The sequence below is a fragment of the Oncorhynchus masou genome, chromosome 31 (genome assembly GCF_036934945.1).
Source record: "Oncorhynchus masou masou isolate Uvic2021 chromosome 31, UVic_Omas_1.1, whole genome shotgun sequence".
Taxonomy (NCBI): Eukaryota; Metazoa; Chordata; class Actinopteri; order Salmoniformes; family Salmonidae; genus Oncorhynchus; species Oncorhynchus masou.
The window spans coordinates 75717673-75733222 of NC_088242.1; the positions used below are offsets into that span (position 1 = coordinate 75717673).

The 15550-nt window shown below is 46.4% G+C and overlaps 1 non-coding gene across 1 annotated transcript; it reads left to right on the forward strand.

Moving 5' to 3' along the window:
* Positions 1 to 11377: 11377 nt before the first annotated feature.
* LOC135525375 (U7 small nuclear RNA) lies at positions 11378 to 11431 on the forward strand. Its single transcript, XR_010453145.1, has one exon. It is a non-coding gene; the product is annotated as a U7 small nuclear RNA (small nuclear RNA).
* Positions 11432 to 15550: the final 4119 nt, after the last annotated feature.

The following is a 15550-nucleotide window of genomic DNA, read 5'->3' on the forward strand; positions in this document are numbered from 1 at the left end:
ATTAAGTTTTGAGGGAGCGTGCAATTGGCATTCTGACTACAGGAATGTCCACCAGAACTGCTGCCAGAGAATTTCATGTTAATTTCTCTACCATAAGTCGCCTCTAACATTGTTTTAGAGAATTTCACATAATGTTCAACCAGCCTCACAACCACAGACCACGTGTATGGCATTGTGTTGATGAGCTGTTTTCTGAAGTCAGTGTTGTGAACAGAGTACCCCAAGTTGGCAGTGGGGTTATGGTATGGGCAGGCATAAGCTACGGACAACGAACACATTTGCATTTTATCTATGGCGGCAGGGTAGCCTAGTGGTTAGAGTGTTGGGTGTGTTGCGAGTTCAAACCCCCGAGCTGACAAGGTACAAATCTGTCGTTCTGCCCCTGAACAGGCAGTTAACCCACTGTTCCCAGGCCGTCATTGAAAATAAGAATTTGTTCTTAACTGACTTGCCTGGTTAAATAAAGGTAAAATAAAAAATAAAAAATAAAATGGCCATTTGAATGCACAGCGATACCGTGACGAGATCCTGTGGTCCATTGTTGTGCCATTCATCCGCTGCCATTACCTCATGTTTCAGCATAATAATGCACGACCTCATGTTGCAAGGATCTGTACACAATTACAGGACACTGAAAATGTCCCAGTTCGTCCATGGCCTGCATACTCACCAGCCATGTCACCCATTGAGCATGTTTGGGATGCTCTGGGTTGACGTGTATGAAAGCATGTTCCAGTTCCCGCCAATGTCCAGCAACTTCACACAGCCACTGAAGAGGAGTGGGACAACATTCCACAGGCCACAATCAACAGCCTGATCAACTCTATGTGAATGAGATGTGTTGTGCTGCATGAGACAAGTGGTGGCACACCAGATACAGACTGGTTTTCTGATCCACGCCCCTACTTTTTTTTAAAGGTATCTGTGACCAAAAGATGCATATCTGTATTCCCAGTCATGTGAACTCCATAGATTAGGGCCTAATTTATTTATTTCAATTGACTGACTTCCTTATATGAACTGTAACTCAATAAAGTCTTTGAAATGGTTGCATTTATATTTTTGTTCAATATAATTAAAAAGTATTCAACAACTTTGTTATGGCTGTCAGGACCCGGTTACGAACCTGGGTCTCCGGAGTGAGAAACAGTCACTTAACCAACTGAGCCACGAATAGTCAGCAGAAGCCAGAAGATGAGGCAGACACAGCAGTACTTAAGACGGTGTATTTAATAAAGTAAAAAGGAGAAGTCCTTAAATACAAAAATGGCAAATCCAAAAGGTGGTAGGAATAGCACAAAAAAGCCTCAAGAGATACTCAAAAACAAAAACAGAATTCCACAAGAGCATCCACCGGAATCGACAAGAATACACAGAACACTAGGGCTGGGTGCTAACATACAAACACAGAGCACAGAACTGAGGGAAACTAAGGGTTTAAATACAATCAGGGGAAACGAGGCACAGGTGCAAATAATAATGGGGAACAAGGGAAAAAACATAAGGTCAAAAAGCACAATGGGGGCATCTAGTGACCAAAACCCGGAACAACCCTGGCCAAATCCTGACAGAATCCCCCCCCTAGGAACGGCTCCTTACGTTCCTACCAGCTCTCTCAGGGTGGAGGGCCCTGAACTGACGAATGAGGTCAGGGTCCAGGATGTCTTTGGCAGGAACCCAGGAGCGCTCCTCGGGACCGTAGCCTTCCCAGTCCACCAGATACTGCCAGGACCGCTGCACCCGGCGGGAATCCAGTATCCGATGGACGGTATAAGCCGGCTGGCCTCCAATGACACGAGGCGGAGGTCTGTCTGCCGGGACAAGGGGAGAAAAAAACAACAGGTTTTAACAATGAAATGTGAAATGTGGGATTAATCTTAAGGGATCTGGGTAAGTGTAGGCGATAAGAAACTGGGTTAACTCTCCTGGCAACCTTGAAGGAACCGATGTATTTTTGGGACAGCTTGCGAGACTCCACCCGTAGAGGTAAGTCTCTTGTGGAGAGCCATACTCTCTGGCCGGGGCGCAGGGTAGGCCCGGGACGGCGACATCTGTTGGCTTGTTGTTGGTACCTCTGTGAGGAACGCATAAGATTAATACGGGTCTTCCTCCACATAAGCCGACAGCGTCTGACGAACTTCAAGGCTGAAGGCACTCTGACTTCTGCCTCCTGGTCCGGGAACAATGGAGGAGCATAGCCAAACTGACACTCGTGCGGGGACATACCAGTGGAGGAGGAGCGCAAGGTGTTGTGCGCGTATTCGGCCCAAACAATAAAGGATGACCATGTGGACGGGTTGTCACGAGTCATACATCGGAGGGTGGTTTCCAGCTCTTGATTCATCCTCTCTGTTTGGCCGTTGGACTCTGGATGGTACCCTGAAGATAGACTGGCAGAAGCCCCCATGAGTTGGCAGAAGGCCTTCCAAAACCTTGAGGCGAACTGGGGACCTCTGTCAGAAACCATATCTTGAGGAATGCCGAAGACTCGGAACACATGATTATTTACCAACTCAGCCATTTCCTTGGCAGAAGGTAACTTAGTCAGAGGGACGAACCTGGCCGCCTTTGAAAACCTGTCGATTATGACTAGGATAGTAGTATTGCCATGGGATGGAGGAAGTCCAGTAATAAAGTCCAATGAGATATGGGACCAGGGTCTGTGGGGAACAGGTAAAGGGTGAAGGAGTCCTTGAGGGCGGAGGTGAGAAGATTTGCCCTGGCAGCACACGGGACAGGCATTGACGAAAGTGGCAACGTCTTCTCTTATGGTAGGCCACCAGAACTTACGCTGGATGAACTCCAAGGTGCGACCTACGCCCGGATGACAGGTGAGGCGAGAGGAGTGCCCCCACAGAAGGACCTGAGTCCTCACTGCCTTGGGGACAAACAACCGATTGGCAGGACCTCCTTTCGGGTCCGGTTCGCTAGCTTGAGCACGTCTCACGGTATCCTCAACTTGCCACGAGATCGGAGCCACAATCTTAGCAGCAGGAAGGACAGGCATGTCCGTGTCATCTCGAATGGCAGGAGCGTAGACTCGGGACAGGGCATCCGGTTTGAGATTCTTCGACCCGGGCCGATAGGTGAGGATAAACTGGAATCGATTGAAGAAAAGAGACCATCTAGCTCGTCTAGAGTTCAACCGCTTCGCCTGCTGGATATACTCCATATTTTTGTTGTCCGTAAGCACTTGAAACAGGTGAGAAGCCCCCTCGAGCCAGTGTCTCCATTCCTTCAATGCCATCTTAACCGCTAGGAGTTCACGATCCCCCACATCGTAGTTCCTCTCAGTCGGGGTAAGCCGGTGTGAGAAGAAAGCGCACGGATGAAGCTTCTTGTCTTCACCCCTCTGAGACAGGACAGCTCCAACACCAACCTCTGATGCGTCTACCTCCACCACAAATGGTTCATCCGTAGTCGGTAGTATCAGGATGGGAGCAGAGAGAACGCGCTGCTTGAGTCCTTGGAAGGCCGTCTCAGCTTCTCTTCCCCACAAAAACCTTGCATTGCCACCCTTGGTTAAAGCTGAGAGAGGGGCTGCCACCAAGCTGAAGTTCTTGATGAACTTGTGGTAAAAGTTTGTGAAGCCCAGGAAACGCTGAACTTCCTTATCGGATTTGGGGGTGGGCCAATCCGCTACCGCCCCTACCTTCCTGGGGTCCATTTGGACTCGACCGGGTTCCACTACAAATCCCAGGAATTGTACTCGGGATGAATGGAATTCACATTTTTCCAGCTTAACGTACAGATGGCTGTCCAGGAGGCGTTTGAGTACTTGTCTGACATGCTTAGTGTGTTCTTGAAGGGAGCTCGAAAAGATGAGGATGTCATCCAAGTAAACGAACACAAATATGTTAAGCATATCCCTAAGCACATCGTTTATGAGCGCTTGGAACACCGCTGGGGCGTTGGTCAGGCCGAAGGGCATCACCAAGTATTCATAGTGACCAGTAGGCGTGTTGAAAGCGGTCTTCCACTCGTCACCAGGTCTGATCCGCACAAGATGGTATGCGTTCCGCAGGTCAAGCTTAGTGAAAACAACTGCTTCCTGGAGCAGCTCGAAGGCTGTGGCCATAAGGGGTAGCGGGTAACGGTTACGGACGGTTATGGCATTGAGTCCCCGGTAGTCGATGCAAGGACGTAATCCACCGTCTTTCTTGGCCACAAAGAAAAACCCTGCTCCCGCCGGGGAGGCTGATGGACGCATGAGGCCTGCTTCCAGAGCGTCCTTGATGTAGGTATCCATAGCAGCTCGTTCGGGTGGAGATAGGGAAAAGATCCGACCCCTGGGGGCAAGTGCCCGGAAACAGGTCGATGGGGCAATCGTAAGGTCTATGGGGTGGTAGCATGGTGGCCCTCTGTTTGCTAAACACCAGTTTGAGGTCATGGTAACACTCGGGAACTCGGGTCAGGTCGATGGATTCTAAAGACTCGGGAGTAGAACTCGGGGAATTCTGGAAAATACAAGTAGCTTGGCACGTAGGACCCCACTGCTTGATAGTGCCCACAGACCAATCGATGTGAGGGTTATGGCTGTGAAGCCAGGGGTATCCAAGGACGAGGGGAACTCGGAACAGGAGATCAAATGAAAGTTCATCAATTCCTGGTGTTGTGAAACTGAAAGTCGCAAGGAGGTAGTGACATGAGTGACAAGTCCAGATCCCAAAGGGCTTCCATCCAATGTAGTGACCCTCATGGGTTCACTTAGAGGTTCAGAGGAACGCCATTCTCCTTCGCCCAGACACCATCCATGAAGTTACCTGCGGCTCCAGAGTCTACCAAGGCTTGAAGGTGAAGCTTGTGGTTGTCCCAGGAGAGGGTGACTGGAATGAGCAGACGGGAGTTGGACGGATGGGAGGAGGTTATGTTTCCCGTTACAGTTCCCCCGGTCTGTACGGGACAGAGCGTTTCCCTGGAGCCCGGGACACGTGGAACGGAAATGGCCCGGTTTGCCGCAATATAGACAGCGTCGCTCCCTCATCCGGCGGTCTCTCTCAGCCTGGGTGATGCGTCCAATCTGCATGGGTTCCGATGGAGCCAGCGAGGATAAAGGTGGGGACTCGGAGCTGGGACTGATAGGGGCTAGAGGTCTACGGTTGAGTTCTCTCTCTCTCAGACGCTGGTCAATGCGTGAGGCCAACTTGATCAGGGACTCGAGATTGTCCGGTGGTTCCCGAGTGGCCAGTTCATCTTGGATAGTGTCGGAAAGGCCTTTCAGAAAGCACACCGTGAGCGCCTCGTTGTTCCAGCCACTTGCTGCTGCCACCGTGCGGAACTGGATGGCATAGTCCGTCACGCTGCGCCAACCTTGGTGGAGAGTCAGGAGCTGTTTGGCTGAGTCAGAACCACTGCTTGGGCCTTGAAACACTCGTTTGAATTCCTCAGCAAAGGCAGAGTAGCTGGCACAGCAGGAACTATGGGCATCCCACACAGCAGTAGCCCAGGCCAGGGCTTTTTCCGACAGCAGGGTGATGATATAAGCGATCTTAGACCGGTCGGTGGGAAACGACGAGGGTTGTAGCTCAAAGGAGAGAGAACATTGGGTGAGAAACCCTTTACAAGCACTTGGATCACCTGAGAACCGTTGGGGAGGTGGAAGACGAGGTTCAGCCAGGGGGTTAACTGCCATGGGTACGTGAATCTGAGGTACTGGGACGACAACTGTTGCCGGGGTAAGACGATCAGATATTTGCTTAATGGAAGTCAGCATCTGCGACAGAAGATGAGAATGTCTAGCCATTAAGGCCTCTTGCTGAACCAGGGCGGCTTCGTGGCGTTGGACAGTCTCCTGGTGGTGGGACAGCATGGCAAAAAGGTCCTGGGAACTGGCTGCCTCTGGGTTCATTTTTGGCTCTGTGTTTCTGTCAGGACCCGGTTACGAACCTGGGTCTCCGGAGTGAGCAACAGTCACTTAACCAACTGAGCCACGAATAGTCAGCAGAAGCCAGAAGATGAGGCAGACACAGCAGTACTTAAGACGGTGTATTTAATAAAGTAAAAAGGAGAAGTCCTTAAATACAAAAATGGCAAATCCAAAAGGTGGTAGGAATAGCACAAAAAAGCCTCAAGAGATACTCAAAAACAAAAACAGAATTCCACAAGAGCATCCACCGGAATCGACAAGAATACACAGAACACTAGGGCTGGGTGCTAACATACAAACACAGAGCACAGAACTGAGGGAAACAAAGGGTTTAAATACAATCAGGGAAAACGAGGCACAGGTGCAAATAATAATGGGGAACAAGGGAAAAAACATAAGGTCAAAAAGCACAATGGGGGCATCTAGTGACCAAAACCCGGAACAACCCTGGCCAAATCCTGACAATGGCAAGGTTTAATCAGTTTTGGTGTAAAAAGTGTTTTATCTTTTACCAGATCTATTGTGTTATATTCTCCTACATTCCATTCACAGTTCCACAAACTTCAACGTGTGTCCTTTCAAATGGTACCAAGAATATGCATATCCTTGCTCCAGGGCCTGAGCTGCAGGCAGTTAGATTTGGGTATGTAATTTTAGGTGAAAATTGGGGGAAATCCTTAAGAGGATTTATATGGCTTTATCACAGTTGCAGCTGACAGTATTTTTAAGCTACAACATGTTTCTGACAGCCTTCTTCCATTACACACAGGTATTCAGAGCATGCTAGATACCTAATTAGCACAGGTGGTCGCCTCTGTCTTCCGTCTGTCTTCAGGAACATGGAGATATGACCGTGTGGGAACACTAGCCCTAACCCTATGTGTAATAATTTAACCTTTTGTTTTTTGAAGGTTTCTCGCTTATATGAAAGATACATTTCTTATTTTTACAAGCGCGTACCGCAAGCGGTGTGTTCATGTTCAGACCTAGCATCAGGGCAAAAAATCCCCTGGAAAAAGATACGCTACATTACTATAAGTATGTGGACACCTGCTCATAGAACATCTCATTCTAATATCTTGGACATTAATATGGAGTTGGTCCACCTATAACAGCCTCCACTCTTCCGTTAAGGCTTTCCACTAGATGTTGGAACATTGCTGTGGGGACTTGCTTCCATTCAGCCACAAGAGCATTAGTGAGGTCGGGCACTGATTAGGCCTGGCTCGCAGTCAGCGTTGCAATTTATCCCAAAGGCGTTCGTTGAGGTTGAGGTCAGGGCTCTGTGCAGGCCAGTCAAGTTCTTCCACACCGAGCTCGACAAACCATTTCTGTATGGACCTCGCTTTGTGCACAGGGGCATGATAAAACAGGAAAGGACTTCCCCAAACTGTTTCCACAAAGTTGGACACAGAGAATTGTCGAGAATGTCATTGTATGCTGTTAAGATTTCCCTTCACTGGAACTAATAGGCCTAGCCCGAACCATGAAAAACAGTTCCAGACCATTACTCTCCTCCACCAAACATTAAAATTGTCTCTATGGCACTATGCAACCGAGGACAGATGTTTTTTTACATGCTATGCGCTTCAGCATTCGGCGGTCCCATTCTGTGAGCTTGTGTGGCCTACCACTTTGCGGCTGAGCTGTTGTTGCACCTAAACTTTTCCACTTCACAATAACAGCACTTACATTTGACCGGGGCAGCTCTAACAGGGAAAAAATTTGACAAACTAATTTGTTGTTAAGGTGGCATCCTATGACAGTGTCAAATTGAAAGTCACTGAGCTGTTCAGTAAGGCCATTCTACTGCCAATGTTTGTGTATGGAGATTGCATGTCTGTGTGCTCGATTGTATACTGTTCCTGTCAGCAACGGGTGTGGCTGAAATCGTTAAATCCAATCATTTGAAGGGGTGTTTACATACTTTTGTATATATATAGTGTACCATCATCAGTAGGTGGTAAAGATCGTTGGCATCTATGAATTTGGTACTGTATGTTTAGCGTAGCATGGCGATACTATCTTCGTTCTCGATTCGGCCAAACATCTATCTTCTAAAATGTCTGTATCAACTTGCATGTTGTTCATTTGAATTTACAAAATGCTCCATTATTACAATAAATCCATGTGCTGATCCATGAAGTAATCCAACAATGTATATGCCGCCATCTCTACTTCAAATCTTCTCACATTGATTGAGACACCTACTAATTTTGAAAATTACTCTCTCCAGAAATAAGTCTCTCACTGTTGCCGCCTGCTACCGACCCCCCTCAGCTCCCAGCTGTGCCCTGGACACCATTTGTGAATTGATCGCCCCCCATCTAGCTTCAGAGTTTGTTCTGTTAGGTGACCTAAACTGGGATATGCTTAACACCCCGGCAGTCCTACAATCTAAGCTAGATGCCCTCAATCTCACACAAATCATCAAGGAACCCACCAGGTACAACCCTAACTCTGTAAACAAGGCCACCGTCATAGACGTCATCCTGACCAACTGGCCCTCCAAATACACCTCTGCTGTCTTCAACCAGGATCTCAGCGATCACTGCCTCATTGCCTGTATCCGCTACGGAGCCGCAGTCAAACGACCACCCCTCATCACTGTCAAACGCTCCCTAAAACACTTCTGTGAGCAGGCCTTTCTAATCGACCTGGCCCGGGTATCCTGGAAGGACATTGACCTCATCCCGTCAGTTGAGGATGCCTGGTCATTCTTTAAAAGTAACTTCCTCACCATTTTAGATAAGCATGCTCCGTTCAAAAAATGCAGAACTAAGAACAGATACAGCCCTTGGTTCACTCCAGACCTGACTGCCCACGACCAGCACAAAAACATCCTGTGGCGGACTGCAATAGCATCGAATAGTCCCCGCGATATGCAACTGTTCAGGGAAGTCAGGAACCAATACACGCAGTCAGTCAGGAAAGCTAAGGCCAGCTTCTTCAGGCAGAAGTTTGCATCCTGTAGCTCCAACTCCAAAACGTTCTGGGACACTGTGAAGTCCATGGAGAACAAGAGCACCTCCTCCCAGCTGCCGACTGCACTGAGGCTAGGTAACATGGTCACCACCGATAAATCCATGATTATTGAAAACTTCAACAAGCATCTCTCAACGGCTGGCCATGCCTTCCGCCTGGCTACTCCAACCTCGGCCAACAGCCCCGCCCCCCCCCCCCCCCGCAGCTCCTTGCCAAAGCCTCTCCAGGTTCTCCTTTACCCAAATCCAGATAGCAGATGTTCTGAAAGAGCTGCAAAACCTGGACCCGTACAAATTAGCTGGGCTTGACAATCTGGACCCTCTATTTCTGAAACTATCCGCCGCCATTGTCGCAACCCCTATTACCAGCTTGTTTAACCTCTTTTTCATATCGTCTGAGATCCCCAAGGATTGGAAAGCTGCCGCAGTCATCCCCCTCTTCAAAGGGGGAGACACCCTGGACCCAAACTGTTACAGACCTATATCCATCCTGCCCTGCCTATCTAAGGTCTTCGAAAGCCAAGTCAACAAACAGGTCACTGACCATCTCGAATCCCACCGTACCTTCTCCGCTGTGCAATCTGGTTTCCGAGCCGGTCACGGGTGCACCTCAGCCACACTCAAGGTACTAAACGATATCATAACCGCCATCGATAAAAGACAGTACTGTGCAGCCGTCTTCATCGACCTTGCCAAGGCTTTCGACTCTGTCAATCACCATATTCTTATCGGCAGACTCAGTAGCCTCGGTTTTTCGGATGACTGCCTTGCCTGGTTCACCAATTACTTTGCAGACAGAGTTCAGTGTGTCAAATCGGAGGGCATGCTGTCCGGTCCTCTGGCAGTCTCTATGGGGGTGCCACAGGGTTCAATTCTCGGGCCGACTCTTTTCTCTGTATATATCAATGATGTTGCTCTTGCTGTGGGCGATTCCCTGATCCACCTCTACGCAGACGACACCATTCTATATACTTCCGGCCCGTCCTTGGACACTGTGCTATCTAACCTCCAAACGAGCTTCAATGCCATACAACACTCCTTCCGTGGCCTCCAACTGCTCTTAAACGCTAGTAAAACCAAATGCATGCTTTTCAACCGATCGCTGCCTGCACCCGCATGCCCGACTAGCATCACCACCCTGGATGGTTCCGACCTTGAATATGTGGACATCTATAAGTACCTAGGTGTCTGGCTAGACTGTAAACTCTCCTTCCAGACTCATATCAAACATCTCCAATCGAAAATCAAATCAAGAGTCGGCTTTCTATTCCGCAACAAAGCCTCCTTCACTCACGCCGCCAAACTTACCCTAGTAAAACTGACTATCCTACCGATCCTCGACTTCGGCGATGTCATCTACAAAATTGCTTCCAACACTCTTCTCAGCAAACTGGATGCAGTTTATCACAGTGCCATCCGTTTTGTCACTAAAGCACCTTATACCACCCACCACTGCGACTTGTATGCTCTAGTCGGCTGGCCCTCGCTACATATTCGTCACCAGACCCACTGGCTCCAGGTCATCTACAAGTCCATGCTAGGTAAAGCTCCGCCTTATCTCAGTTCACTGGTCACGATGGCAACACCCATCCGTAGCACGCGCTCCAGCAGGTGTATCTCACTGATCATCCCTAAAGCCAACACCTCATTTGGCCGCCTTTCGTTCCAGTACTCTGCTGCCTGTGACTGGAACAAATTGCAAAAATCCCTGAAGTTGGAGACTTTTATCTCCCTCACCAACTTCAAACATCTGCTATCTGAGCAGCTAACCGATCGCTGCAGCTGTACATAGTCTATTGGTAAATAGCCCACCCATTTTCACCTACCTCATCCCCATACTGTTTTTATTTATTTACTTTTCTGCTGTTTTGCACACCAATATCTCTACTTGTACATGACCATCTGATCATTTATCACTCCAGTGTTAATCTGCAAAATTGTAATTATTCGCCTACCTCCTCATGCCTTTTGCACACAATGTATATAGACTCCCCTTTTTTTCTACTGTGTTACTGACTTGTTAATTGTTTACTCCATGTATAACTCTGTGTTGTCTGTTCACACTGCTATGCTTTATCTTGGCCAGGTCGCAGTTGCAAATGAGAACTTGTTCTCAACTAGCCTACCTGGTTAAATAAAGGTGAAATAAAAAATAAAATAAATAAAACACTTGGTCATGTGTAGTACTTACAAACAAATGTTGCAGTATATGGTAGAATACTATAGTAAATAATAGTGTTATCTGCAACAACAAAAAACACTGTAATAAATACAACGGTAATGTCAACAAAAACAATACAATCCACAAAAACACTATACTTTTTAAACTACAGTAAATACCTCAGGATTTAATTTGCGTATACCCTCCCCTTTCCCCTCCCCCATAGCCCAATTTGTGCCACCCATAGGTGAGAAACCTACATGCCAAGTATAGATTGTATATTGTGTTCCCTACAGGTTATAGAAAAGAGCAGTAGTGCCAAACTATTGATTAGGACCCCAGTCCTACCTACCTACAGATTATACAAAATGTGCTCTTTTAGTATTTCTCTAGTAAGTTTCCTCAATGAGAAAGGCTCCACTTATATGTCAAAGATAATAAAACAGTATAGTAAATACTGTCCTACAATAATGTCCTCAAAAGCACTACTGTAAATATTACAGTACACTACAGTTCGCAAAAACACTCCAGTAAATACTACAGTCCACAAAAACACTCCAGTAAATAATACAGTAAACTATAATCCGCAAAAAACACAACATTAATTAGTATAGTAAATACTATAGTTTTCTTTTACTACAAGAATTATACTAAAGTTAACTGGCACGACAAATCCTTTCCCCCTCAGGAGACTGAAAAGATTAGGCATGGGTCCCCAGATCCTCAAAACGTTCTTCAGCTGCATCATCGAGAGCATCCTGACCGGTTGCATCACCGCCTGGTTTTAAACTGCTGCTACTCTCTGCTTATCACTTTATTCCTACCTACATGTACAAACTACCTCGACTAACCTGTACTCCGCAAATTGACTCGGTACCGGTACCCTCTGTATATAGTCTCGGTATTGTTATTTTGTGTTACATTTTATTTTTACTGTATTTACTAAATATTTTCTTAACTCTATTTCTTGAACTGCATTGTTGGTAAGGGCTTGTAAGTAAGAATTTCACGATAAGGTCTACATGCCTGTTGTATTCGGCGTATTTGACAAAAGTATTTGATCCCCTGCTGATTTTGTACGTTTGCCCACTGACAAATAAATGATCAGTGTATAATTTTAATGGTAGGTTTACTTGAACAGTGAGAGACAGAATACCAACAACAAAAATCCAGAAAAACGCATGTCAAAAATGTTATAAATTGATTTGCATTTTAATGAGGGGAAATAAGTATTAGACCTCCTCTCAATCAGAAAGATTTCTGGCTCCCAGGTGTCTTTTATACAGGTAACGAGCTGAGATTAGGAGCACACTCTTAAAGGGAGTGCTCCTAAACTCAGCTTGTTACCTGTATAAAAGACACCTGTCCACAGAAGCAATCAATCAATCAGATTCCAAACTCTCCACCATGGCCAAGACCAAAGAGCTCTCCAAGGATGTCAGGGACAAGATTGTAGACCTACACAAGGCTGGAATGGGCTACAAGACCCTCCCCAAGCAGCTTGGTGAGAAGGTGATAACAGTTGGTGCGATTATTCGCAAATGGAAGAAACACAAAAGAACTGTCAATCTCCCACGGCCTGGGGCTCCATGCAAGATCTCACCTCGTGGAGTTGCAATGATCATGAGAACGGTGAGGAATCAGCCCAGAAATACACGGGAGGATCTTGTCAATGATCTCAAGGCAGCTGGGACCGTAGTCACCAAGAAAACAATTGGTAACAAACTACGCCGTGAACGACTGAAATCCTGCAGCGCCCGCAAGGTCCCCCTGCCCAAGAAAGCACATATACATGCCCGTCTGAAGTTTGCCAATGAACATCTGAATGATTCAGAGGACAACTGGGTGAAAGTTTGTGGTCAGATGAGACCAAAATGGAGCTCTTTGGCATCAACTCAACTCGCTGTGTTTGGAGGAGGAGGAATGCTGCCTATGACCCCAAGAACACCATCCCCACCGTCAAACATGGAGGTGGAAACATTATGCTTTGGGGGTGTTTTTCTGCTAAGGGGACAGAACAACTTCACCGCAACAAAGGGACGATGGACGGGGCCATGTACCGTCAAATCTTGGGTGAGCCAGGGCATTGAAAATGGGTCGTGGATGGGTATTCCAGCATGACAATAACCCAAAACACATGGCCAAGGCAACAAAGGAGTGGCTCAAGAAGAAGCGTATTATGGTCCTGGCGTGGCCTAGCCAGTCTCCAGACCTTAATCCCATAGAAAATCTGTGGAGGGAGCTGAAGGATCGAGTTGCCAAACGTCAGCCTCGAAACCTTCATGACTTGGAGAAGATCTGCAAAGAGGAGATGGGACAAAATCCCTCCTGAGATGTGTGCAAACCTGGTGACTAACTACAAGAAACGTCTGACCTCTGTGATTGCCAACAAGGGTTTTGCCACCAAGTACTAAGTCATGTTTTGCAGAGGGGTCAAATACTTATTTCCCTCATTAAAATGGAAATCAATTAATAACATTTTTGACATGCGTTTTTCTGGATTTTTTAAAAATGTTATTCTGTCTCTCACTGTTTAAATAAACCTATCATTAAAATTATAGACTGATCATTTCTTTGTCAGTGGGCATATGTACAAAATCAACAGGGGATCAAATACTTTTTTCCCTCACTGTATATTACAGTAAATACTACAGTAAATAATATAGTGAAGTCCACAAAAACACTACAGTGAATACTATAGCATTTATACCATAGTATACTATAGTATTAATTTCATGTGGACACAAAGGACAGTCATTATTACAATCTCATGTAAACACAGACAGTTGGACTGAACCTCTCTCCCCCCCTCTCTCTCTCTCTCTCTCTCTCCCTTTCTCTCTCTTATTTACTTGGTTTAAAGGACATGCAAATCACTTAAAAGTTTGTCTAAAACAAAACAGAATCCTCTGCAACAGCAATACAGGTACTATTTGTAAATGGAAGTTGGAACTCTTGGATCTGGAATTCATTGCACGTTCTAATTTCATACATTATATCTGTGCTCTTTCCAGCTGAAGAATTTGCCTGCTCAGCCACTGACAGGATATTACATCAGTGTTGGCAGTTTTGCAGCAGATGGGGGGACTATAGTCGGATGCTTTGTAACCCCTCCCTTAGCCTTGGCTAGGAAACCAGGGTGTGAAGTGAGGAGAACACACTGAGAGGTCAGATCTGTGTGTACAGTTCATAGCCCTTTTACTCTGAATGAAGTGATACACAACAAAGCTAAGGAATAGCCTACTGTAGATAAAAATCTGGTGACCCGCAGAAGACGGCGCTGGTAACAAGGCTAGTGAATCTAAACACTCTTATTAGATCCAAGATGCATCACTGACTCTGTGCACACATATTGCTGCTGCACATAATCTTTGGTTGTCTACAACAACACAACAAGCTGAACTGTGTTCCCCCCTGGATCCGATTTCATCTACTGCAACTAAATCTCTGGCCAAACAATGATCTCTGTAGTTTACCATAAGGATCACCATATCTCGTCAAGGATGGACACCACTATTCTCAACTGTTTTTTTCCCCTCTGGAGGTCATCTTCTGCAGGCTATATAAATCAAAATCAAGAAATATTAACATATGTATTTTTTAAGACTAACAGGGTATATTACTTCCTTTTGCTCGTTTTGTTCCATTCTTTGATTTCACTATTTTCTATTCATTGTCACGTACTTCACTTGCCGCATTTTCAGATTCAAACAGTCGCCATTTCTTCGACCAACCCGAATCTTGGAAGTTTTTCCATCACCTGCAGTAATGACTGATGACTGCTGAGATGAAGTTGAGTCTAGAGGGAAGTGAGGTGAGAAAGGTGGGCATCAAGTGCAAAAACAGGGATACGTGCTCCAGTACTTCAGAGATGGAACTTGTTGAGAGTGAGGGTGAAGTACCTGCGGCAAAGATCGCAGAGTTTGGGCCTTGTCCCAAGGATAATAAGGATGATTTTGACCCAGTGGGAGTGAGATTTGTAGAGAGAATGAATCCTTGTTGTTTGGTTGATCCATATGCAGTGTCAGGTTGGGTGGAGGAGAGATTGGGGACTGTTGAGTTGGTAAAGGTAACTCGGAATGGACTCTTGATGATTTATTGCGTTTCCTCCGCACAGGGGGAGAGGGCGCTCCGGATTATGAGATTAGGGACAAGAATTGGGGTGCCGTTGAAAAGAGTGATAACGGGGGTGGCATTAAGTGTCGAGGAGAAGCAGTTGAAATGAAATATTCCCGGTGTCTGTGACGCCCACCGCTGGATGAGAGGTAGATCCGGTGGGGAAATGGAAAAGGCATTATCTGTCATGCTGAGTTTTGATGCAGAGTCGTTACCAGATAAGATCAAGTCAGGAAGTGTCAGTTATCCCGGGAGAGTTTACAGTATGTTCCAAAAATATTACAGTGTTTTAGGTGTCAAGGTTATGGGCATATTGCAGCAGTGTGTAAGTGGGAGATGCCTAGATGTGAGAAGTGTGCAGGAGGGCATGAGATGAAGGAATGTGTGGTATTGGTGTAGAGAGTAATGAAGAAAGGTGTGGTA